This window comes from Antechinus flavipes, chromosome 1 (assembly GCF_016432865.1).
Source record: "Antechinus flavipes isolate AdamAnt ecotype Samford, QLD, Australia chromosome 1, AdamAnt_v2, whole genome shotgun sequence".
NCBI classification, from domain to species: domain Eukaryota; kingdom Metazoa; phylum Chordata; class Mammalia; order Dasyuromorphia; family Dasyuridae; genus Antechinus; species Antechinus flavipes.
Window position 1 is genome coordinate 636,309,816 of NC_067398.1, and position 26,329 is coordinate 636,336,144.

The following is a 26,329-nucleotide window of genomic DNA, read 5'->3' on the forward strand; positions in this document are numbered from 1 at the left end:
GAGTTGACAGATGAATTGACCAATGGTACTAGTGGCAGTCCTAACCTTTCTAAAAGCCAAGGGTCGTTCTTCCTCCAGAATACAAGGAATCATAAGATCAGCCAATTCACAATGTCTATCTTAAGGATTATTGTTTTCCCTTTATCATCTCCTTTACACAGAAATGTCAAAATAATCTTCCCAAAACACAAGATTAACTAATGTCACTTCCCTTTTCAAAAATCTTCTTGGTTACCAGCTCCCTCTGGGATAAAATGAAACAGCTCAGTTTGGCATTTCAGGATCTAAAACACCTTTTCTAAGATAGTCTCCCATTATTATTCTTGATTTAGTCAGACAGTTTATAAGCATTCATATGCACTTATTCAGTACAAAGAATAAATACTAGGATACAAAAAAGATAAAAAATGTGGTACAAGGGGCTCATATTCTAATCAGGAAATAATTTTACACACACACACACACACACACACACACACACACACTCATATGCAAATGCAGGATGTTTCAAAAGTCTGCAACTGCGCTAAGACTTTTAGGACACTTTGTATCTATGTAAGGATTGGGGGAGAGATGAAATTTGGAGAAGTCAGGAAAGTTGGAGGGAGAGGTAAGAAGAGGGAGCATTTTAAGGTATGGGGGACAGCTAGAGATAAGACACAGATTAATTTAGGAATTGAGGAACAGTGTCACTCTACTTTCTATTTCAGCCAAACTGGCATATTAGATGGCATATTAGAAGGGGAAGAGGAGAGGAAAAAGGAGGAAGAAGAGGAGGAGGAGGAAGAGGAGGAGGAGGAGAAAGAGGAGGAGGAGGAGGAGAAGAATGTATTGATCCATATTCAGGCTTTTTAGGTCTCTGATCAAGTGAGTTAAGGGAGAATGAAAATTTGAGGATGATTTTCTTTGTGTGTAAGTATAAGAGAAAGACAGGATGATAATGCTCTCAGTTGAGAATAGGAAATTTGAAAGAATTTAAGTTTAGTGAAAAAGTTCTGCCATGGGCAGGTTGAGTTTGGGATGCTTATTATATTTTCAGAGTGGGCTATCCTAGAGCCATTTAGTAATATGGAAGTAGAGGTTAGGACAGGTGTGAGAACTGAATGAAAAAAAAAAAAAAAAAGGAAAAGACAAACAGGAGTGGCTGGTCAACACTGCCAAATTCTACAGAAAGCTCAAAAAGATAATAGATGAGAAAAGGCTGTCTTATTTTCTGATTAAGAAACACAGCTTGGAATATCTTATACAGAGCAGTTTTGACTGAGTGTTTGGCACAGAGAACAGTTTGCAAAATTTTTAGATATGAAAGGGAGATGAGAAAGGAGAGAAAATTACTACAGTGTTTTTCTATGAGCTTCTTTTGAGAAAGAATAATACATCAGAAAATATACACATAGATACATATATAGTTTTATTTCCATAAGTATGTAGTATCAAGCCTGTACAAGTTAGTGACTTATTAAATGTTAGTTGAATAAAGTGGAATTGGAAAGAATTTAAGTTAAAATCTGTAAGGGCAGAATGGTCAATCACTTTGTTTTTTGGAAAAGACACAGTTAAGCACTTATTGCTGAATAAATTCCAGGCACTAGGCATATTTTTGTTTTAATGAAAAATTAAGTTCTCTCTGCTTGTAATGGTTGCTGTCTTATGAAAAGAGCCCAAGAGGCTAATTGGCATTTATTTAATGCCTAACAATTCTCAGACCTTCTAAATAGACTGGAATAAGATATATCTCTTGCTTTCATAAAATCACAAATGTTAGAGCTGGAAGGGATATGACAAAATGTTGGAACATCAAACTCAGAAAATTGGAAACTCGGAACACAGAATATTAGAATATAAAACATAAAATGTTTTAGTGATCAAAAATTTTAGAGATTACTTCATCCAATTCCCTCATTTTACAGAACAGGAATATGAGGCTAAGAAAAAGAAAGGAATTTTCACAGTATTTATGAAGAACATAAAGCTCCTAATTTAAAATAACTTCTTTTCTTCCTCTTACTCCTTCTACTTCTTTTCTCAAATCATTCTGTCTCTTTGTCTGTCTGTCTCCCTCTGTCTCTCTCCCCTGTCTCTCTTTCTCTGTCTCCCTCTCTGTCTCTGTCTCTATCTCTCATCCTTGATGTATCATATTTCTGAAGTGGAAAATAAAACTTTCTTTCTAGTGAAATGATCGTGAATAAAGAGAATTGTGTGGTCATAGTGAACCATCTTGAATATGATGCTCTTAGTCTGAATTTTGCCTTCATTTTTAAAGAAAAATTGAAATGATGCCATATTTCAACTGCCTTTTCCAAATATACTGAAGTCATCACATCATTTTATTTTATTTCATTTGTCAATTTTTATTATTATATCTTGATTTAATAACTCTCATCTCTCCACTTAGAAGAGGGATGATATGTCCTGAAGATTTTGTTCACACTTTGCAGAAGAAAGGACAGTGCCTTCCTAGGAAGTAAGAAAGTCAGAATCAGGAGCTAGATTAAATTTCAAAGCCATGTAATTGGTGGTAGCTTTTCTTTAGTGTCACAGAATTAAACAAATGAAAATGAAGCAAATAGTTTGGAGCAGTGAAGATTTGTGGTCATAAAATAGTAATGAGATTAGGATACAATATAAAGGCAATACTGAAGAATCCTGGCTATTTATACAACTAGATCTTCCTGAAATTTGCATTGATTTTAAAACATAATTTGCTGGAGTACATTTGGTAATATCTGCCCATAATCTCTAATTCTATTCAAGACATAAGTACATTGTAGAATTCTTCCATCTCTACTTCAGCATAGCCTTGATCATCATTATCCCAGATCACGACTGTCTTGGTCAACAACAACATCAATCAATCAAGAGTACAAGCAACATATATTTATTAAGCTCCTACTATAAGCCGGGCACTGTACTAGATGCTGGAGATGCAAGTACAGATTCTGGACTGCAGCTGTTACAGCTGACTGTCCTATGCTCACTATCTATGTAAATAGCATAATACTGGAAGAGTTGGTAGACACTGGTGCAGATCGTACAGTCATTAAAGCCCTGTCAGCTGGCCCAGTCACTGGCCAAAGATTAAGGCAGACACCTACATGTCTGGCGTAGGGGGATCAATAGCAGCTGAAGTTAGTGCTACCACTTCGAGATGGACTTTTGAAGGTGAAACAGGAGTTTTTACTCTTTTTGTAGTTGAAAAGATCCCCATCAATCTATGGAGAAAAGACATCTTAAAACAGAATTATAATTGAGTACTTTGGCTTTTTCGGCAGGGCTGCTGTTGAGATCCTGCCTGCACTCTCACTTGTTCCCATTCAATGGAAAACTGAAACACCAGTGTGGATAGAACAGTGGCCCTTAGCTAGCAATAAAATTCAGGCTTTATTAAATACAGTATAGGAGCAACTTTATCAAGGATACTTACAACCTTCTCTAAGTCCTAGGAATTCCCCACATTAGGCACCAAAATGTAATGTTCAGGCTAGCTTTTTGGAGGTCCTCCAGAAGGGCTTTGGTCTCAGCAGGATAGACATCAAGAGAATGGACAAGAATAAACTCCAAAGTCTTTATTATCTCTTACACAGTCTGTGTCTATCATATTTGACCCAGTTTCAATCTGACCCAGTCTGCCAGTTTCAACCAATCTCCGAGTCTAATTTTGTCCCCAGTTTAAATTCCTATTACAATTACATCATTCACAGTATACTGAGTATAAGCCAATCTAAAGTGACTATATCATTATATCAAACTAGAGTGATTATAATAATTATATGTGATATATGTGATATACTGTGATAACTAGATATATGTGAATTAGAGAACCATTATTCTCATCAAGTCCACTGAGTTAACACCTTGTTTCAAGTATACTTCTCCAGAGTTCCAGCCCTCTATACTTTGTAGAACTTTTCCTACTCTCTGAGAACTTACATTTTAAAGATATAGATATAAAAATATAGATGTAAAGATATAGATATAAAGATATACATGTATTGTTGTTGTTTACTCATTTTTAGTTGTGTCCAACTCTTTTTGATGCCTTTAGTTTTTTCTTGGCAAAGATATTAGAATAGTTTGATTTTCTGTGTATATATACACATACATAAATGCATACATACACATATAACAAAATAGTTTGGGAGGGCAAATATTAGCATTTGGAGAGATCAAGAAAAACTTAATCACCATAACTATTCCAATGAACATTTAAGACTTTAAAATGTGCAAAATCCTCTCTAAATATTTTCTCATTTGAGCCTTGCTACAACCTTGAGAAGTGGGTGCCATTATTAATCCCATTTTTTAACGGATGGGAAAACTGAGGTAGATAGTTGTTGATTACTACCCAGGTTCACATAACTAGTGATCTAGTTATGTGTTTTGTGCAAGACTAGTATGTGTTTTATATGTAAGTCATATTTGAATGCAAGTCTTCGTGATTGCAAGCTAAGTCTTTTATTCATGGAGACACCAATCTACCCCCTCAAAAAAGTACTTGAGCTCTATCTTAAAAGGAAGGAAAGAATCCACATGACAGAGTTAAAGAGGGGAGTATATTCCAGACATGGTTCTTAAGAGTCATTTTCTGAGTCTTGATCTTGCTACATTGATCCCTTAGTTTTTGAATCTTCGTTATGAACTCCTTCATGAGTCCTATCAACCTCTTTGGGTATATTTTTGCATAAAGTCTGGCATCCCTAGAAACAACCCTTTGTTAATCCTCTCAGATCCTGAATTCAACCATCTCAGATTCCTTCCTCTTTTCCTCAGAGGATTCTTTCTTTTGCTCCAAGTTGATCTACTTTAAATATTTCTAGATGTCCCTATTCCAATGGCAATTGGAAATTAACAACAAAACACAAAACGCCCCAGCAAACTTTTAACTTTCCTTCCAAAAGAAATTAAATTCACTTTGGCAATGAAGCCCTCCAAAATTAGCCATTACATTTTCCCTTGGATTTTATTTCCCACTGATTTCCATCTCCTTTTGCAAACTTCTGGGAATGTACTCTACAATTTGTGATTCTAAGACAAAGTCTCCACTTGCCATCCTTCCTTATTAATATTCAACTCAATGCCTACAATTCTACTCCTTTTTTCTACCCTGTGCATTGAATTCCTGCATATCCAGAGGATGCCCACACCTCAATGCCACTTCTACCACTAAACTGCTCATGATTATCCCAGCAAAAGTGAGTCCTCTCTTTCTCTAAACTAACCATGTACTTATTTTGCCTTGTTCTGATAAAAAGTTTATCATTATATAAGAAAATAAGCTCCAAATGGACACGACTTAGATTTTTAAAAAAGGTTACATCATATAAATAAATTAGGAGATGAAGAAGAAAATGTCTTTTGCAATTATTAATAGAAGAAGAGTTAATGACTCAATAAGGGATGGAAAGTATTACAGAAGATAAAAATCAATTAATTTTAATTAGATAAAATGTAAAGATTTATGTTCAAATAAAACCAATGCAGCTTAAATGAGAGGTGAAATAGCTACTTGAGATCTAGCCAGGAGTTAGATTCAGAACAAAGGGAGTCTCAAGCTGTTCTCCTTTTAGTACCTGATGATCTAAATGAATATACATGAATACAAATAGAAAACAGTTGCAATTGCCCCTATCATTCCATGTTTAATACTGTGATACTACCTACACTTTCATACTTGGGAGATGCATAAAAAGCATAAAAAGCAAATTTGGTAGGAGTGAGATGAATCAAGAAAACTTCCTTGGAGAAAGAAGGAGAAAAACATGGATAATAGCACTGGCAAATCTATAGAGACAAAAAAGAACAAGGATAAGCAGGGACCAATAGCTGGATTGCTCTGTAATAATAAAGCTAAATAAGATAAAAAAAAAATAGGGAATCGGTAGAATGCCTAGAATTTCAAACTGGACATTGCTGTTTTCCATTCTAGATTCCTTAATAAGATTTTGATGTAAACTCTGCATATTTTAATTCATTCATAAATTGATCATTTAATTATTTGCATCATTACCACCAATTTTCTATCATTCTTCGGTCATTATTGGCATAGATGGACCAGTCCAAATATAAAGAGATAAAATGAGACCTCATCTTAACACAATTTGGAAAACATTGTAGCATTGATTTTCAACATAGTTGATGTGGAGGAGGGGAACATATTCTTAATTATAGGGAGTTGGGAATGTAAATGTCAAGAATATGAAAAAAATATGATTAACATAATATTAATAACTACCAAAACAGAGGACTTTCTCATTTTTAAAATATTTATATGTACTGACCACACAGGGTTTGAATGGTTAATTTCAAGGTCTAGAGTAGTCTCTTCTTCCTATTCCATAATGTTCACCAGTAAATAGTCTCTAAATGGATACTTATAAGGTTGGGGGAAAAAGAAAGAAAAATGATTAATGCTAAAGTGTCTATGGTAAAATAGGTATATTAATATACTTTTAATTTATCTGTGAACTGCTCCCAGTCAATCTAGAAAGAATTTGGAATTACATTCAGATAATAATTAAACGGGGTATTCCCTTTGACCCAGTAATGCTGCTAACCAAAAAGATTTCCCAAAGAGTTAAAAATAGAAAGATAATTCATATGTACAAAAAATTTATAGCTATATTTTTGTGGTGGCAAATAAATGAAAACAGAAGAGATACTACTAGTTGCAGAAAGGTCATAAATGTTACAGAATACGAATTTGATAGAATATTATTATGCTATAAAAATGATGAAGGAGCTGTTTGCAGAGAAATATGGAAATACCTGGATAAACTGAAAACTAGGGTAGTGAGCAGAATTAGGAGAAAAATTTATATAGTAAAAATTTGTAAAGATAAAACTTTAAAATAATCATTGGGACTTCTAGGATGGAGCCAAGATGGTGGAGTAAAGCCAAGAAGCGGGTCATGTTCTTCCAGTTTTAGAGGGAAACCTCCAAAACCACATGAAACCAAGCCTCTGAACAGCATCTGAGAGAATAAACCCCTCTCTTCAACTCAAGACAGACTGAAAAAACTAAAAGAAAGCTGAGTCTCACTGGGGTGAAAATGATGTCCAGCCCAGGTCAGACAGACTATGAAAGATCTGATGAAAGGATCTCAATCACAACAAATCTGAAACTAAAACTCTCAGTCTTGGCTCAAAAGTAGAGAAAATCAGGGGAGCAGCCCTCAGTGCCAGATCAAAAGGCAAACTTGGAAACCAGGCTGTTTCCTTAATAGAACAAGCAAAGCTGCCCCTTGCAAACACAAGGGCTCAAAGATACGTAGAAAGGTTAGGTCAGTGCCCTCTGTATGTCAGGAGCAGAGCTCCACCTTAAAAGTAAAAAAGAGGTAATACCAAAAGAAAAGGAAAGAAAATGAGCAAGAAATAGAAAAGAACCCTGTACATAGAAAGCTACTATGGTGACAAGACAGAACAAAACAAACTCACATGAGGACAAAATGTCCACAAATGAAATCTCAAAGAGTAATATGAATTGGTCTCAAAGCCAAAGAGGCTTCTTGGAAGTGCTCATAAAAGGCTTCAAAAGGCAAATTAGAGAGGGAGAAGAAAAAACAAGAAAGGAAATTAAAGGTATGAATGAGAGAATCAAGAGCTTGGAAAAGGAAGGAAAAATTATCTGAAGAAAACACCATCTTAAAAAGTAGAATAAACTAAATGGAAAAAGAGATACAAAAGCTAACTGAAGAAAATCACACATTAAATCTAGAAGAGGGCAAATGGCAGCTAATGACTTTGTAAGGCAGTCAGAATCAATCAAATTAATAAAAAAGAATGAAAAAATGGAAGAAAATGTGGAAAACCTCACTGACAAAATAGCAGACATGGAAAACAGATCCAGAAGAGACAATTTTAAAATTATTGGCCTATCTGAAGGACCAAAAGAAAGAACCTAAATAGCATTCTACAAGAGCTCATTAAGGAAAATTACCCCAATATTTTAGAAATATAGGTGGAAATACTGATTGAAAGAAATCATCTATCACCTTTGGGAAAAGATCCTACAAGGAAAACACCAAGGAACATTGTTGTAAAACTGCAAGCTGCCAGACAAAAACAATTCAAATATCAAGAAGCAACAGTTAGGATTGTGCAGAATATGGACACTTCAACAATAAAGGGTCAGAGGACCTGAAATATCATGTTTGGGAAGGCAAAGAAACTAGGGTAATAACCAAGAATTAACTACCCAGTGAGATTCAACAATATATTTCAGGGGAGAGGATGGAGCTTCAATGAAGTAAGAGGCTTTCGATCATTTCTATTGAAAAAAAAAAATAGAACTAAATAGTAAATTTAATCTGCAAATCCTGAACTCAAGGGAAGCATAGAAAGGTAAAAAGGAGAAAAATATATATTATTTAAAGGTTAAACTGTTTACATCCCTAGATGGGAAAATGATATCTGCAACTCTTAAGAACTGGATCTGTTACTGAGGCAGACAAACAAGGACATCACATGGGCTGAGGGTGAGGTTGTGAATGGACTCTATTGGAACAATAGCAAAGAAAAAGGCATTAAGGGGTGGGAAAAGGTCTGTACTGGAAAAAGAGGAAAGAAGAGATACAATGAGACAATTAGTTCACATGAAGAGGAACAAAAAATCTTATTACAATGAAGGGAAAGAAGGGAGGGGGTATGAGCACCTTCTGAAGCTTGATCTCATTAGTTTGGGCTCTAAGAAGGTATAACTTAATCATTTATTTGGGTATAGAAATTATACTTAATGAAGGAGGAAGAGAAAGAGAAAAGAAAAGGGAGGATTAGGATATCAGAGAGGGGAGAAAAACTAGGGGAAAAGGTAAGAGAAGGGGGCGAAGGAACAGCTAGGTGGCATAGTGGTTAAAGCACCAGCCCTGAAGTCAGGAAGACCTGAATTCAAATCTGACCTCAAACACTTAGCACTTCCTAGCTGTGTGATCCTGAGCAAGTCACTTAACCCCAATTGTCTCAGCTAGAGAAAGAGAGAGAGAGAGAAAGAGAAAGAAAGAAAGAGAGAGAAAGAGAGAGAGAGAGAGAGAGAGAGAGAGAGAGAGAGAGAGAGAGAGAGAGAAGAAGTAGGGGAAAGGTGGAGGATGGAGTAGATTAAAGAAAACATTATTAAGAGAAGGGGGAGAGGTGATAGGAGATAGGTTAGTGAGTCAGGTAGGTAAACACACACACACACACACACACACACACACACACACACACACACGCCACTAAGACAAGGTAGAAAGAGAATAAAAATATATACAGGGGGAAATAGAATGGAAGGAAATTCAGAGCTGATAATCATAACTGTGAATGTGAATGAGAATAAAGGTAAAAGGCTGAAATAGAATTTATTATACTTCATCTGGAGTAAAAAAATTAGGAGTAGTAATTCTGATATCAGATAAAACAAAAGTAAAATTTGATCTTATTAAGAGAGATAAGGAAAGTACATCTTGATAAAAGATAAACTAAATAATGAAGTAGTAAAAATACTAAATGTAAACGCACCAAGTGGTAGAGCAAGCAAATTCTTAGGGAAGATTTTAAATCAGTTGCCATAAGAAATAGACAGCAAAACTAGTGGGGATCCTCAACCTTCCCCTCTCAGAATCAGACAAATCTAACCACAAAATAAAACAAGAAAGAAATCCAGGAGAATCCAGGATTCTACAAAACTAGATATGACAAACCTCTAGAGAAAACTGAATAGGGACAGAAAGGAATACACCTTTTTTCTTGGCAGTATATGGCACCTACAAAAAAAATTAGCCCTATATTAAGACATAAAAACCTCACAATCAAAGTCAGAAAGGTAGAAATAGCAAATGCTTCCTTTTCAGACCATGATGCAATAAATATTATATTCAATAAAGGGACAAGGAAATATAGAGTGAAAACCATTTGGAGATTAAATAATATTCTAAACAATGAATGGGTCAAACAATAAATCACAGAAACAATCCATAATTTCATGCAAGAGAATGACAATAATGAAATAACAAACCAAAATCTATGCCATGAAGCCAAAGCATTAGGGGAAATTTTACATCTCTAAATGGCTACATGAATGACAAAGAAAGGGGAGATCAATGAATTAGGTATTCAACAAAAAAGCTAACAAATTAAAAAACCCCAGTTAAATACCAATTTAGAAATTCTGAAACTCAAAGGGCAGATTAATAAAACAGAAACTAAGAAAACGACTGAACTAATAAATAAAACTAAGAGTTGATTTTATGAAAAAAAAAAAAAACAAAAATAAAAACAAAATATATAAACTTTTGGTTTAGAAAAAGGAAAGGGAAAAAAAATCACCAGCATCAAAAATGAAAAGGATGAATTTACCACCAATGAAAAAGTAATTAAAGCCATAATTTAGGAGCTATTTTGCCCAACTGTGTGGAAGCAAGTCTGACAATCTAATTGAAATAGATGAATATTTACAAAAATATAATTTGTCCAGGTTAATTGAAGAAGAAATAAGTAACTTAAATAGTCCCACTTTAAGAAAAAGAAATTGAACAAGTCATTAATGAACTCCCTAAGAAAAAATCTCCAGGACCAGATGGTTTCACAAGTGAATTCTACCAAACACTTAAAAAAAAAAAAATCAATTCCAATACTATGTAAAGCATTTGAAAAAATAGGCAAAGTAGGATTTCTACCAAATTCTTTCTATGACACAAATATGGTATCTGGTTTAGGTATCACCAGGAAGAGCCAAAATATACAAAGTTGCAGAAGAATCTCTCTAATGAATATTGATGCAAAATGTTAGCAAATATTAGCTAAAATAAATAAAATATTAGCAAACAGATTACAGCAACATATCACCAGGATAACCTAAAAGATTAAGTGTATAAAGGTCTGAAACTCTTAAAAGGTATGCTTGAATGAGACAACCTAGCACTTAAGGCTAATTACCTGTTTGATATGAGACAATGACTCTAGTAACATATGTTTGGAAGAATGGCCCTTCTCACAGTTCAGAGCTTACTCAATTAGTGTACACAGATAATAGGCAAGGATTAGAGGGTGGGGTAAAACAAGCCAGACTTCATTTGGCCACAGGATTAGGAGAAGAAATGTGTGGAGATTCTGGACTCTACAATCAAGGAGGGATCCTTGGCAAAACTCCTGGCAGTTTTATCCATCTCTTTCACTTCTCCTCCTAAAGACCAAGGACTTTTGCTTATCCTCACTCTGGCTGATCCTGAGGCCTCTAGGGAGTTAGCTTGGACTTTACACAAGTGGGATTTACACCAGGAATGCTGGGCTAGTTCAATATCAGGAAAACTATTAGCATATTACCATCATCAATAACAAAACCAACAGAAATCATATGACAATCTCAATAGATGGAGAAAAGGTTTTTGATAAAATACAGCAACAATTCCTATTAAAAACACCAGAGAGCATAGGAATAAAGGGAGTTTTCCTTAAAATAATAATAAGTATCTATCTAAAACATACAGCAACCATCATTTTTAAAGGAAAGACTCTGGATCCATTCCCAGAAAGATCAGGGGTGAAACAAGGCTTCCCATTATCACTACTATCATGCCACATTATACTAGAAGTGCTGTCTTTATCAATAAAAAAGGAAAAATAAATTAAAGGAATTAGAATAAGCCATAAGAAAATAAAACTATCACTCTTTGCATATGATATGATATACTTAAGAGAATCCTAAAAAAAAAAAAAAATCATCCAAAAACCTACGGGAAACAATTCACAGCTATAGCAAAGTTGCAGGATATAAAATAAACCCACACAAATCATCAGCATTTCTACATATTACTGCCTAAGCCCTTCAACAAAAGATAGATTAATTCCATTTCAAATTACTGCAGACAAAATGAAGCACTTAGGGGTCTATTTGCCAAGACAAACCCAAGAACTATATGAACAGAATTACAAAACACTTCTTATACAAATAAAGTCATATGTAAGCAATTGGGAAAATATCACTTGTTCATGGCTAGGCCAAGCTAATATAATGAAAATGACAATTCTGACTAAATTGTTCTACCTATTCAGTACCACGCACGTCAATCAAACTGACAAAAACATTATTTTATATAACTAGAAAAAAATAATAAAATTCATCTGGAAGAAAAAAAGATCAAGAATATCAAAGGAATTAATAAAAAAAAAAACAAGGAATGGTGATTTAGCACCTACAAATATATTATAAAGCAGCAATCATCAAAAACCATTTGATACTGGCTAAGAAATAGAGTGGTGGGCCAGTGGAATAGATTAGATACACATGAGTATTTGATAAAACCCCAAATTCCAGCTTCTGGAATAATAACTCAAGTGTTTGACAAAAATTTCTGGGAAAACTGGAAAATAATACGTCAGACACTCTGCATAAACCTACATCTCACACCCATACCAAAATAAAGTCAAAATGAATACATGATTTGGGCATAAAGGATAATACATAAACAAATTAGAAGAAAAAAGGGATAATATATCAGATCTTTGGAGAAGGGAGGAATTTATGACCAAAGAATAGAAACTAGACAACATTATGAAAAAATGGACTTTGATTACATTAAGCTAAAAAGTTTTTTCACAAACCAAACCAAATAAAGCTGTTATTTCTAAAATATATAAAGAATTGTGTCAAATTTATAAGAATATAAATCATTCCCCAATTGATAAAGAGTCAAAGGACATGAACAGACAATTTGAAGATGATGAAATTGAAGCCATCTATAATCATATGAAAAAATTCTTTAACTCATTATTGATTAAAGAAATGCAAATTTAAAAATTCTGAGATACCTCACACCTCTCAGATTGGCTAAAATGACAGGAAAAGATAATATTAATGTTGTAGTGGATGTGGGAAAATGCATTGTTGGTTGAGTTGTGAAATGATCCAATCATTCTGGAGGGCAATTTGGAACTATGCCCAAAAGAGCTATCAAAATGTGTATACTTTTGGCACAGCAGTGCCATTACTGAGTTTGTATCCCAAGGAAATCAAAAAGGAGGGAAAAGGACCCATATGGGCAAAAATGTTTGTAGCAACTCTTTTTGTGGTAGCAAAGAATTAGAAAAAGATGTCAATCAATTAGGGAAAGGCTAAATAAGTTGTGTTATATGATGGTAATGGAATATTAATGTTGTATAAAAAATGATGAACAGGGTGATTATAGAAAGGTCTGGAAAGATTTACATGAACTGATGCTGAGTGAAACAAGCAGAAACAGGAATTCATTGTACACAATAGCAGCAAGAATATGTAATGATCAACTAGGAAAGAGTTGGTTCTTCTAGGTAGTTCAGTGATCCAAATTTTCATCTGCATCCACAAAATGTGAAGTCCGGGTTAGTCCCCTGGAGTTCCCAGAATCAGCCGGGAGTCAGGATAAGCAAAAGTCTTTGGTCTTTAGGAGGAGAAGTGAAGGTTATTGACAACTGCCACACACTTTCCACTGATCAACCTCCCTTCTCTTTGTCCTAGTCCAAAGTTACCCTGGATTGTCTTACTCTACCCCCTAATGCCTCCTACAATTATCTATATACACCAAAAGAGAGAACCAGCGCAGAATAGTGAAAAGGGCCATTTTCCAAGCATATGCTAATAAAGTATTGTCCAAGAGGTAATTAGCTTTAAGTGGTCAGTTGTCTGATTCCAGCATACCAACTCAGAGTTTCAGCCCTTTACAAAAAAGTAGTAAGGAGACTGAATATAAATCAACATATGTCATGTTCACTACTTTTTGTCTGATTTTTTTCTCTCTCTCATGTTTTTTCCCCTTTGCTCTGATTTTTCTCTCCCAACATATATGTTAAAAAAAAAAATTAAAAGAAATCTTACCTTAAAAAAAAGTAAAACTTTTTAAAGACTTAGGAACTCTGATCAGTGCATTAGCCTGAGGACTAATAATAAAACATGCTATCTACCTTCTATTAGAGAGGTGATAGACAAATAAATCGGATTGATACATATGCATTTACATACACGTGCATATAGACACAGACATAATGCATACACACATACATACAGAAATATAGGTGGTATACCTAGAAATAGCCAATGTGAGAATATGTTTTACTATGATTAGAGATGTTTTTAACAGGAATGTTGTTTTTCTTGCTGTCTTGGGTGGGGGGAGACAACAGGAGAGGTATTTCTCTATTTTTAAATAAAACTATAATTTAATAAGTGAAAAAAATATCATTTTACTTTTTTTATGCTACTACCTAGTACTGTATCTGACACCTAATAGGTACATAAACACTTGTTGATCAACTCCTTATAAATGATTGAATCAAATTGGAAAGTTTTATCAAATATTTCTACAATTGAATTGAATGAGACAGATAATACTAGACTCAAGTGAATTTATTTTGTTGATCATTAAACAAATAAAAAACAAATCTACCTTCTAGAAGTTTTTCTTTCTGTCTTTCTAGTGTCTTAGCATATTAACACATAGAAAAAGTTTTAATAAGTCCTTTTTCCTTCCTTTCTTCATCTTTCATTGCTTCATTCATTTATCCCAACTAGATATTGTGGTATGGTGTGTTGAGATAAAAAAAAGCATAAGATCTTCTTACTGACATAAGATCATCTAGGGTCTGACATTGAGTCCACTACTAACTCTCTCTGTGATCCTGACCATGTCACATTCCATCTTGTGGCTTTAATTCAATAAACTGAAATAAGAATAGCTGAATCTTGAAGGGTTTTCCAATGTTAACTATTGACCCAATCTAATGAGATTGTAAATCCCTTGAGAGTATATAAAGTTTTCTAACTGCCTTATTCAGCTTTGTATACACATATGCATACACATTATGAAGATTAACATCCAGGAGGAACTCAAAATATTTGCTATTTTTTAAAAAGTGAATATATAGTATAAGAAGTAACGATCAATTATATTGTAACAGGGTCTGCTCTTTTTCTTTTCTTTCCAAACTCCTGTGACTGGAATTCTGGACAAAGAGAAAGACTGCTTAAGTATTAGCCCTCATGTGTCTGCAAAATGGCTTTGGGTCATTCCACTTGTAATCATACATGCAGAGACCTTAATTTGAGAGATATGCAAAAGCTACTTTTTTTTTCGAGACTGATTTTTTTTGTCCTTTTTTGCTTTTCTTTGTTTTTAGAGATATTCAGAGCTTGGGCATGATGCCAATTCTGTGAGGTGCTCTTCAAACATTATCATTATTATTTCTTTGGAGACTACCAAGGTAGGAATTATACCCCTGGGTCTGCAGGGAGTATTTGACCTTTTGAAGAAGTAAGGACTGAAAGAAAGAGAGAGAAATAGAGACAAAGATAAGATGTGAGGCTAACAAATATAGCAGAGAAAGAAAGAGGCAGGATAAGACAATGTGACATAAAAACAGAAAAATAAGAGATGTAAACAGAAATAAAAACAAAAAGAGAAGAAGAGGGTCAAGAGAGTTTGTAGTTTTAACTTCTTTGTTGTTTGTCCCAAAGTAACAGAAATAATTTTCACTTCTAAATAGAGTTTTCTTTTAGTTCAAAATTCAATTCAATTAAATATAATTTGTGCTTTATAAGTCACTTGCCAGAAGGAAGACTTTGAATTGTTCTAACCATTAGTGTGCTCTCCCCTTTTCAAATTATTTTGTATTTATGAATCTGTTTACATTTCTTAAATCTACCAGCAGAATCCAGGTTCTTTGAGGGCAGAACTAATTTTTAGTTGCTGTTTGTTTTTATTTTTCCTTTTGTCCCACAAAGTCTGATATTGTGGTGTACAATAATGATTTCAAACTCAAATGCAAGTGGGGAACCACTAAATTGTATATGAGGATCCCTGAGAGTTACTTATTGACTTAGAAAACCATATCTGTTTATATATTTATTAGTGTACAAGCACATATTAAATCAGGCAAGAATTGCATTTTAATATGGTTCAGATTTCAATGGGTGAGTCATGTATTTGACACCTCGTTTTCAAGATAGAATGGAATTGAATTTCCCTCTTCAATCTTTAAAAACTGCCAGCAAAAGCCAAATCATGAGATACAGAAAGATGTATGATTCATAAATGTATTTTGTTTTAACTTCTGTGAAAATTGAATGATTAATGATTTTATTAACCATTTTGATTTGCTCAAGCTCCCTTTTTGTATCGAAGAGACTAAATCTGGAACTCCCTCTTGACTGCCCAGCATCACAGAACCTATTCAAGGCACACCCCAATCAACTAAAGGGCTCCTGAGGAACTTCCACTCTGATCCACTTACCTGTATCTGGTTTTATAATCTCTGAGAAATAGCTCAGCCCAGAGGCCAATAGCCCTACATGGTTAAGCCAAATACTTAACCTCCTTTGCTAGTCCCTCTCCCTGCCACCTGACTAGAGGTTTTTGTTTTTATAACCCCTGCTACCCAATGCCATCCTAGCTCAAATCCTACTGCTGACCCAGATACAGGCTGCCAGCTTGAGAGAAATAAAGCATGCATACAACCAAATTTTGTTTGTCTTTCTTAGACTGAACTCTGAAGTCGACACTTCATATACTATTCATCAGACAGCTTAACTTATTTGCTAGTTTTAGCACCAAATGGTTCCAAACTTTTTTTCCAAAAGTCTGCCCTGTTTCTAAGTAACAAGTTTTACTCTCAAACTGGAGATTAAAAGGAATGTGCTCCAGGCATTAAAGATATGTCCCAAAGAAGCTTTTATAACAAAGGCACTTTCCTTTGTACGATGGAATCAAAGAATATCAGATCTGGAAAAGGTCTCAGGGTGTTTGATTTAATGATTTTGTTAATAGGAGACCCATTTGCCACCTCCAGGATAAGTGAACATCCAACTTCTGGTTGAAGACATGCAATAAGATAAAATATACTGAAGCAGACTGTTTAATTTTTCAATAGGTGAAACTATTAAGCTAGTTTTTCCTACATATTCTTGAGACTGAGCTTTTCTTCTAGCATTGATATGGTGCAGCCCTTAGGAAAGATGTAGCATTAAGCCTCAGGGCCACCTGGCCTTAGAAGTGATGGAGGTAGAAATGATATATTTCTTTCCTTAGCCTAATCCTGCCCCAGTTTACTGGATGCTGAGCCCACAAATACCGTTGGCTGTCAGATAACAGCCTGTTGTTCAGTCTTAATAGAGTTTCTGAGACTAATGAGCAACAAAAATGAGGTGTTTAGAATGCAGGAACAGAACAAAAATGGGGATGTACCACTTGACCTAGTCTATGTTTTAGATCTAAAAACACACCTCCAGAACCCTCCCCCCCCCCCAGCTCTACCCAGAGAACTATTTGTACTGCATCTTGGCACAAAGTCAGAACCACACCATTCCTCAACTGGACATCTAAACCATAAAATCAGCTTATCAGTGACATGAAGCACCTGGTCTCTCTAACTTTTCCCTATAAATTTACCTTCTTTCTCTTGGCTCTTTGCTAATTTCTTTTGGAATTTAGTCCTTTATTGGCATTATAATTAAAATAAACTTTTCTCCTTGACTTGGGAATGTGAATTCTTTTGAGACCTCTTGTAATACCAGACTGGAACACCAACTTTTTTTTTTTTTTTTTTTTTCTTTGGGGGGGGGGGTTTCCTTTGAAAGTCAACAGCATGAAATACCCTAGTAAAGTACTCTCAAGAAAAGATCTATTTTGTCTTTTTGTCGCTAAGTGAAATCAGTTGAAATACATAAGGAAAGAGAGATTGACAGAGGAAGAGGAGAGAGACAGAGAGAAAGGGGGAAGAGAGAGGAAGAAGGGAAAGAGGGAGAAAAGAGAAAGAGAAATATATATCCTTAAACATAAACACAAGCATATATATAATATACACATTATGGGCAGAGTGGGGGGTGTAAAACCTATCTTATTTATCCGACTTGGCTCTCTGTGTATCACACACACACATACACAAACAGCACAGAAAAGACACCGTCAAGCCCATCAAGAGCTACCACCTTCCAGAGAGCGAACATAACCCACATAATATGAACAATTATTAAAATGAACATTACAAATGAACTCGGGAGGCTCGGTTCCTCATCAGCACTCTGTGCCTGATGACCCACACCCACCAGCACCACCTCTGTGAACCACTCTCCTTCTATCAGTTCCCCCGCCGTTCTTCGGGGGCTCGTGGAACTTTCCCGCCCTGGATTCTACCGCTCTCCTTTCCTCTCAGAAGACATGGGTGGACCTTCTTGCTTTTACAAACTCCCCTCCAGCAGAGAGTGATTCCCACCCATTTTCTCCACCCCCACACCCATACTTAGGCGACTTCTCATGGTTGTATTAGTTTAGTTGGGCCTGACTCTTCGCGCCCCCCTTTGGAGTTTTCTTGGCAAGGTCCGCCATTTTTTCTTCAGCTATTCCACAAATAGGCTAACGCAGGTAAGGGACTAGGCGCAGGGTCTTACTCTTAATGTCGGCGCAGGATCTGAAGGCGGGATCTTCTCGGTTCAGCGCTCTACGCGCTGCGCCCTCTAGTGTCCAGTGTTGGTCGGTGGTTGTCCTTCCTTCTTGAAGAGGACCAAAATGGCTTCCCTGTGTTGGGGGCAGGGTATCTGACTGTGGCGGATCAGACCAGCGCGAGCTCACAAGGTTCTACCAAAGGTTGGGCATAAATAGTCCATATGTTTACAGTTAACGCGTAGTCCCCTTACATTCTGATAACCGCATTCTAAGCTAATTCTTAGAACTGTTCTTAACCTGTTTTATATGAGATCCCAAGGTACTATCATATGAAGTCCTTTCAAATGTCTAAAAACAGACAAACTGTTAAAAAAAAATTCTCACATTCTTTTTTAATACATTTTTACTTTAACTTATGACCAATTCAGAACTATTTATCTCATCCTTTCCTGAGCTAACGACTAGGAACAATTCGTGTTTGGGAGAACATACGAATTGTTTTTTGTTTGTTTTGTTTTTCTTCAGGTTCTGGAAGCCATTCCAGCTCCTTTTTAAGTTTAGATTTTCTTCTCCATTTTTCTGTGGATATCTGTAAACAACCCCAGATAACTTCAGAGAACTTTCAAAGGGGAGACAGTACAGGAAGACCCGGCAGCTATCATTATACTCAACAACATTTGAATGGGAGAGGAAAAGCAACCCTTTGCTATAATTAGAGCAACCCAAATCTCCTTTACCTCTACCTACCACTATCATTTTTTACCTAAGGATCCAAAAAGAACAAGTCAAATATCTCTATTCCACAGGAATACTCTACACAGTTTTAAGAAACTGTTATGTCCTCCTCGAGCCTTCTTTTCTCTAGGAGAATCATCCCCTGTTCCTTTAATAAATTCTAAAATATTATGATTTCCAGTAGTCGATTCTCAAAGATGTGAATTAGAAGTAAGCAAATAGATTTCTTTGAACTATCTATCAGAAATTTGATTCATTTATTTTTCCTGCTCTGTAGTATTTGAGCATTTATTTCTGAATCCAAGACCTATCAACACCAATGATCCAACCATGCCATCTCTATGAATTCAGGTTATTTTTTCCTGAACAGCACAGTAACTTTAACTAGGGAATTCCCTCAAAAGTGAACAGGACTATTATGGTATCATATAACCTGAATATATACAGTAAATATTAAATCAGTTAAAAGTTTTTTTTTATTATTATTACTGATAATATGAAACATTGGCAAACATTTTAAATAAGTAATTTTATATTGTCAGGAGCATAAATTAGTAAATAAGTAGAATCACAATCTTTATCATAAAACAATAGGATTTCTTAAATGTATTTTTCTCCAATTACATGTAAAAACAATTTTAATCTTTTTTTTTTTCAAATTTTGAGTTCCAAATTCCATCCCTTTCTTCCTTACTCTCTCATTGAGAAGGCAAGCAATTTGACATAGTTATACATGTATAGTTATGTAAAACACATTTCCATGTAAGTTATTATAGGAAATAAAACACAGACCAAAAAAAAGAAAAGAAAGAGCTGGATGCATCAAGTTCTTTTCTTCAGAGATGGACAGCATCCTTTATCATAAGTCATTAGATTATTGTAATGTTGAGAACAGCTAAGTTATTCACCATGAATCACCCCATAATATTGCTGCAACGTTCACTTAGTTCTGCTCACTTCACTTTACTTCAGCTCATGCAAATCTTTCCAGGATTTTCTGAGAATATCTTACTCATCTTTTCTTATAGCACAATAATATTCCTTTACAATCATAATTCCTTTACAACAAACAGTTCAGCCATTCCCCAATTGATGGACCTTCCCTCAATTTCCAATCCTTTACTACCACTAAAAGAGCTACTATACATATTTTTGTACATATATGTCCTTTTCCTTTTTTTCCCTCTTTCTTTCAGATAAAGACCTAGGAATGATATTACTTGATTAAAAAGTACGTATATTTTATAGCCATTTTTGGATAGTTCCAAATTGTATTTCACAATAGTTGAATCAGTTCACAAGTCCACAATGTATTAGAATTTTAATTTCTCTAACATTGTTCATTTTTCTTTTCTGTCATATTAGTCAAATTGAAAGGTCTGTAATAGTAGTTCAGAGTTGTTTTAATCTAAATTTCTATAATCAACAGTGATTTAGGACTTAATTCATATGACTATAGATAGCTTTGATTATTTTATCTGAAAAAAAAAATGTCTGTTCATAGCACAATAGGTTTTACTAAATCAACCACTTCATTTTACAGATGAGGAAACTGAGGTCCCAGGAGATTTCATATCTTATAGAAAGTCACACTGGTAACAAAATTGGCATTTATAGCCAAGTCCTCTGACACCAAATTCAGTTATCTTGACAATGCATTTAAACATAAGCTGTATTATACTTACCTTTGAATTTAACTCAACTATTTTTACTGATGGTAAACCTCTGAGGGCATGATTTGAAGTTTGTTTTATTTGTATTTGTTTATTAATGACTTATTTCCGTATAGTATAACATTCTGTAAGTTTAAGTGTTGAATAAAGTAGATAGGTAGATAAGTAAGTAACTAAAAGAAAAAAAAGGAAAAATCTCCATTTTAATTTATAACTCAGTGATCTCATTTTCAAGACCAGCATGAGTCAAACATTACGATTTAATTATTTGTGGAAACTCATCCAAGTAACTAAACCTTTTAGCACCTGAGTTTGCTCATGTAAAAAATGAAGGCATTAAAACAGCAGACTGCCAACTGTAGTATACTGTGTTCTAGCCTTCTGCTTTTAGATTTAGCATTCTATTTTCTAAAATGTTTCTCCATTCCTTTCACATTAAATGCTGCAGTGTTCTTTAAATGTAACTGAATTATGTGTTCTGTCTAGCAATGATCCATTGAACTCAAAAATTATGTGCTTCTCTTTAACATGGCTACTATGCATCCAGGAGTATGCTGGTACCAGCTCATGCCAGCTCAATTTAAATTTTCAGGATGAACATTTGCATCTCTAAAATTAGAGTTTTATTTATTGTGTTGATTGTCCAGACTTAAGAAAATGATGGTGAAAATTTAACAATGAAGATTAAATTTGTGTCATACACAAGTCAGTTATTAAATATTTATTTGTAGCCCTCTACCTAGACTAGCCAGTTTTGCTTACCTATTTGAGAAAGCATGACAATAATTTTTCATCTTTGATTTTTTAATTAATTTTTATAATTTACAGACTCAGGACTATTTTTCCTTGTTAATTTATTCATTTATTTATTTTTTGTTGAGGCAATTGCAGTTAAGTGACTTGTCCAGGGTCACACAGCCAGGAAGTGTTAAGTGTCTGAGGCCAGATTTGAACTCAAGTCCTCCTGACTTTAGGGCTGGTGCTTTATCCACTGCATCTCCTAGCTGCCCCTTGTTACATGATTATTAAGTTGGCTAAAACCTGTCTTATTAAATGTGAAAATTTTATTAAGACTTCAAACATTCCTCAGATAAAAAGTCAAAGAAGCGACCCAATTGGTCTGGACTGCTTGTTTATCTTGGTAACATGTATCTCTCCCCTCTCATTTAGCTCCTTTCATTCATTGTGAATTCTCTAAATGTAGTTTACGCAAAGAATCTGTTTAACTAAGTTTGTCTTCTTAGAGGATAAATGAGATTATGATTCTTTTAAACTAAGTTTGCCCAACTTTTATGACATTGAAGGAAGCGAGGGATCTTTAAACAAAAAACTAAAACCTTTCAGGGCAGCTAGGTGGTTCAGCGGATAGAAGCCAGGAGGATCTGAGTCCAAATTTGGCCTCAGACATTTAACATTTCCTGGCTGTGTGACACTGGGCAAGTCACTTAATCCCAATTATCTCAGCAAAAAAAAAAAAAAAATCAATGAAAAAACTAAAACCTTCATAACTTAAAAGAATGTATGAAATTGCAACACATATATTTGTATATATAGATATATGTATCTATATAGAGAGATATAATTTTTCTACATCACTCAAACTTGTTTTATAACAAGTCTCTTAAAAATACTAATTTTTATACAGGATTTTCCCCATGAAAACTGAATATATGTTTAAGCATAATAAAACCTAGGTTTTAATCTTTATAATTTCTGTATTATGGTAGATTTATTTTGATAACAACAGTTTACCAAAAAGAGAAATACCGCCCCATAAGAAAACTAAAAAAGTTAACACTGGTGACAGACTATATGGTGAAACCTCTCCCAAGTTTTTTCCTAAGGAGTCGCTTCTCTATTCAATTATTTTTTAATTGCCCCCTATACTCTCTCTCATTAGATGACCTTGGGTCCCACTTTGGCAAGAAAACAGAAGTTGTTTTTGCCATTGAGCTCCCTCTTTTACCCAATGTTACACATCAAACTCACCCTGCCAATTCCTTTCATCTTTGCTGTGAAAGATAATGAAGACACTTAAAAAGACCTACTTAACTGCATAAAGCTATAATTTTATTTCCTTCTTTTCTTTCCCATCCAACTCTCCAGCTTAATTCTTCCATCTCTATTGTTCTCTATTAAATCTTAAATCTGTATTTATCCACTGATTCCTCCCTGTTGTATATATACATATGCCCAAATCTGCTCCATCCTGAGAAACTAAACAAACAACAACAACAAAACTCACTTGATCCTACCATTTTCTAAAGCTCTTATTTTACATTTTTTTCTCCCTTTCACAACCAATGTTAGCTGAGAAGGGAGAGGGGAGAAGGGAATTCATCCTTTTCTCCATTTCATGATTTAATATAAATCTCCCAAACTATGAAATCAAATTTCTTAACCACTACTCAAATGAAATTGTTGACTGCAATGTTTACTGTCTATTTTTTTTTTTTTTGTTAAAACTAATGGTCTCTTCCTAGGCTTCATTCATGATATTTCTGAAGCTTCTTGGTGATGTCATGGTTCATAGTAGTTTTAAATAATTTAAAGAGATTCTCTTGTAATCACAAAAAGTTTTTATTAATGTAAAAGTGAAACAAACTAGTCTCTAAGTGAGTTTAGTAATTAGTAAATGTTTAGGAGATCTTATATAGTGAAATTTGGGTCTTCAGTCAACAGGCTAACCGAAGTTTCAGATGAGGCACAGGGTCCTACTTGGAGCAGCAAGATTGTAAAATACAGATAAGGATCAGGTAAGGAGTCAGAATGGGATTTTACAATGACAGATGAGGAGCCAGGATGTGGCTTTTAGCCAGGTCTTATCACAGATAAGATTTAATTGTTCCACATTCCTTAGCTAGATATTCAGTTTTGAGTATACCCTGGGCTCTGACCCAATATTGACACTAAAAATCATCTATCAACTGGACTATTATAATAAATTCATATATTGGTGCCCTAAGGAACATTTATTGTACTGATTGGAATCTTGTTGATTTAGAAGTGGCAATTATATTTTATGCTATGGTAAGCTATCAGTCACTAAGGTCAAGGAATCATTAATTTTGAACTTGAGGTACCTTTGACACCTTTTAGTTTCCAATTCTGACATTTTAAAATGAATTAAGAAAAGCAAATTAAAATTAAGAGACATTCCCAAATATCACGCAGGTAGTAAAGGAAAGAGCCAATATTCTATCACAAATAATACAATAAAATGACTCAATGTATAATCAATGAAAAAATTCTGAATAGTCCTTTAATTATTTAAGATATTATAAGAGGAAAGTCTTATTTCATAGATGGACTAGAAAAGTGATGTCTCTTCCAACTTTGAATTCCATAGAAGTCTAAATATACTAAAGTTCTCCTTTTTTCATTATTTGTAGAAGTAGTTTTTTTTTTTTTGAGGTAATTAGAATTAAGTGACTTACCCAAAGTCATACACCTAGTAAGTGCTAAGTGTTTGAGGCCAGATTTAAACTCAAGTCATCCTGACTCCAGAGCTAGTACTCTATCCATTGAGCCATCTAGTTGGCTTTGAAAGTAGTTTCTGTAACCCAGTAAATACTCAAATAATATTCTCTTCTGCTACCTTATCAAAATGTGGTAATCCATAGACCTTAAAAGCTATCCCAGCAAAGTATAGTGTCTGATTGTTCCTACAAAACTGGAGAAAGTTCTAAGAAATGTCCATCAATGGAATCATTGCACATAGTTTATATACCTATACAGATTAGTTGTCAGGATAATGACCATTAGGAAATACATTATTTACGTATAGCATATCATGAAGGCAAATTATTATGGCTTAAAGAGGAAGCAACATATGTGGGGGAGAAGGAGAACCCATAATGATGATGTCATGGCTCTTTTCATGTATTAAAAGAACTAATAAATAGGATTAATAAAATAGGAAGTCTGTTTAAAAGATGAAACCATTTTTGTATAGTTTAACAATACCCATCCCAATATAAGCACTAAGCATGATTAATTATTAAATAGACAAATCATTCTTATTTATTCATTAAAACATGCCCAGTGGGAACTCCCACTTGACAATGCTTTGTTATACATTAATTAGTGTTATTGCACATTCTGGGAAGGAATAAAACAGCGTGCTTTTAAAAGTACTGTGGAATATAGACTTTTTCCCTCTCTAATTTCTAATGGCTTTCCCTACAATTAGTCCAAATTAGTGAGTTGCCTGAGGTGATCAGAGTGCATTTCCAGTAACTACTGTTAAAAATCAACACACATCACTAATATGGGTGAGCTTTTCTCATAAAACCATACAGTAGCAGATGTTTTAAAATGACATCCTAAGGAATATATCTAGCTGAAGTGTGCCTAGCAATGGGGCAGTGAAATTATTTTTAAAACATACTTTAAAAACTGTATTTATTGTTTTCCCAATTATTTTCATTATACATAAAGAATTGTGAAGAATTGTTATTATATAGGTGTGCATATATGTATATAATATGTAGAAAATTTTCAACAGACTTTATTTTTAATTGTAAGTTTTTTATGAATAGCAGAAAAATAATAAATAGAATAGTTTATTCACAAAAAGCAAAAAAAAAACTTGGCAACTCATAGTAATGTGCTATATTCCATAACCCATTATATTAACTTTCCATAATACTAAGAGTAGTATAAATCTAAGCAATAGTGTTTGGCCTATACATCTTTAATGTAATGACCAAGCTCAACTTGCAGTATTAGTTAAGAGTATAGCAGTTTTGATTCTATATACAGGAAGAAGAGGAAACCAGCAACAATTCTGCTATCCCAGTCACACATCAATAAAGAGGGCACTCTTTTTTTTTAATCCATCATAGACTAAATTAGGTCCCAGTTTTTCTGGGACATGTTTCTCTTCTCTGAGTCTCTTTGCCATGGAAGAGCTGTAATGAACCCTTTTCAGATGAGAGGTGCCTTATTATGTTAGCCTGTAAAAGAGGAAAAGTCCTACTACATTAACCCTCTCTAACCTGCCTTCCCTTTAAGGATGTTCATAGACAATTCTCTAGAATGTATCAAGATTTAATCGAAAGACAGCAGTTTCCACTTCAACAGTATCTGAAAGGAATTTGAGACAATTAAATAGGAAGGATCTAGAGTATATCTTGGGTACAAGTTCAAGAAATATACTTAAGGCAGAAGAGAAGGAAGTAGACTCAGAATTGTTTGGAGATGGTATAGGTCTTAGAACAGAGAATTCTTAGAATGTAAAACAATAGATGGTCAGAGTCAAAGGGGGCAAAAATGAAAGAAATAAGTATTTATTAAGTGCTAATCTAATTCAATTCAAAAAGGCATCTGAATTGAATTTGATGAACAAGTTATTAATCTGATAAAGGATTCAGATTACCAGGCTTGATATCTAGGCCAATTATAATATTAAGTAAGATATAGCCTCTGCTGTCAATTACCTTCATTTCTCAACTGTGCCCTCAACATTCTAATTATTATCCTCAATTTCCTTATCAGCCTTAAACTCTGCCTTTGAAACCATTCTGAGTTTTGATAGGAAAG

General features: G+C 34.4%; 1 protein-coding gene across 6 annotated transcripts in view; it reads right to left on the reverse strand.

Moving 5' to 3' along the window:
* FAM135B (family with sequence similarity 135 member B) overlaps positions 1–26,329 on the reverse strand; it is a 500,817-nt gene that overhangs the window by 172,656 nt on the left and 301,832 nt on the right. Inside the window, exon 1 of one of the 6 annotated variants that reach the window (XM_051971137.1) lies at positions 18,383–18,775. The exons of the other annotated variants lie outside the window; for them this stretch is intronic. The gene's annotated coding sequence lies outside the window, so the exon portion shown is untranslated. Of the gene's footprint in view, positions 1–18,382; positions 18,776–26,329 lie in introns of those variants that run through there. 6 annotated transcript variants of the gene reach the window in all.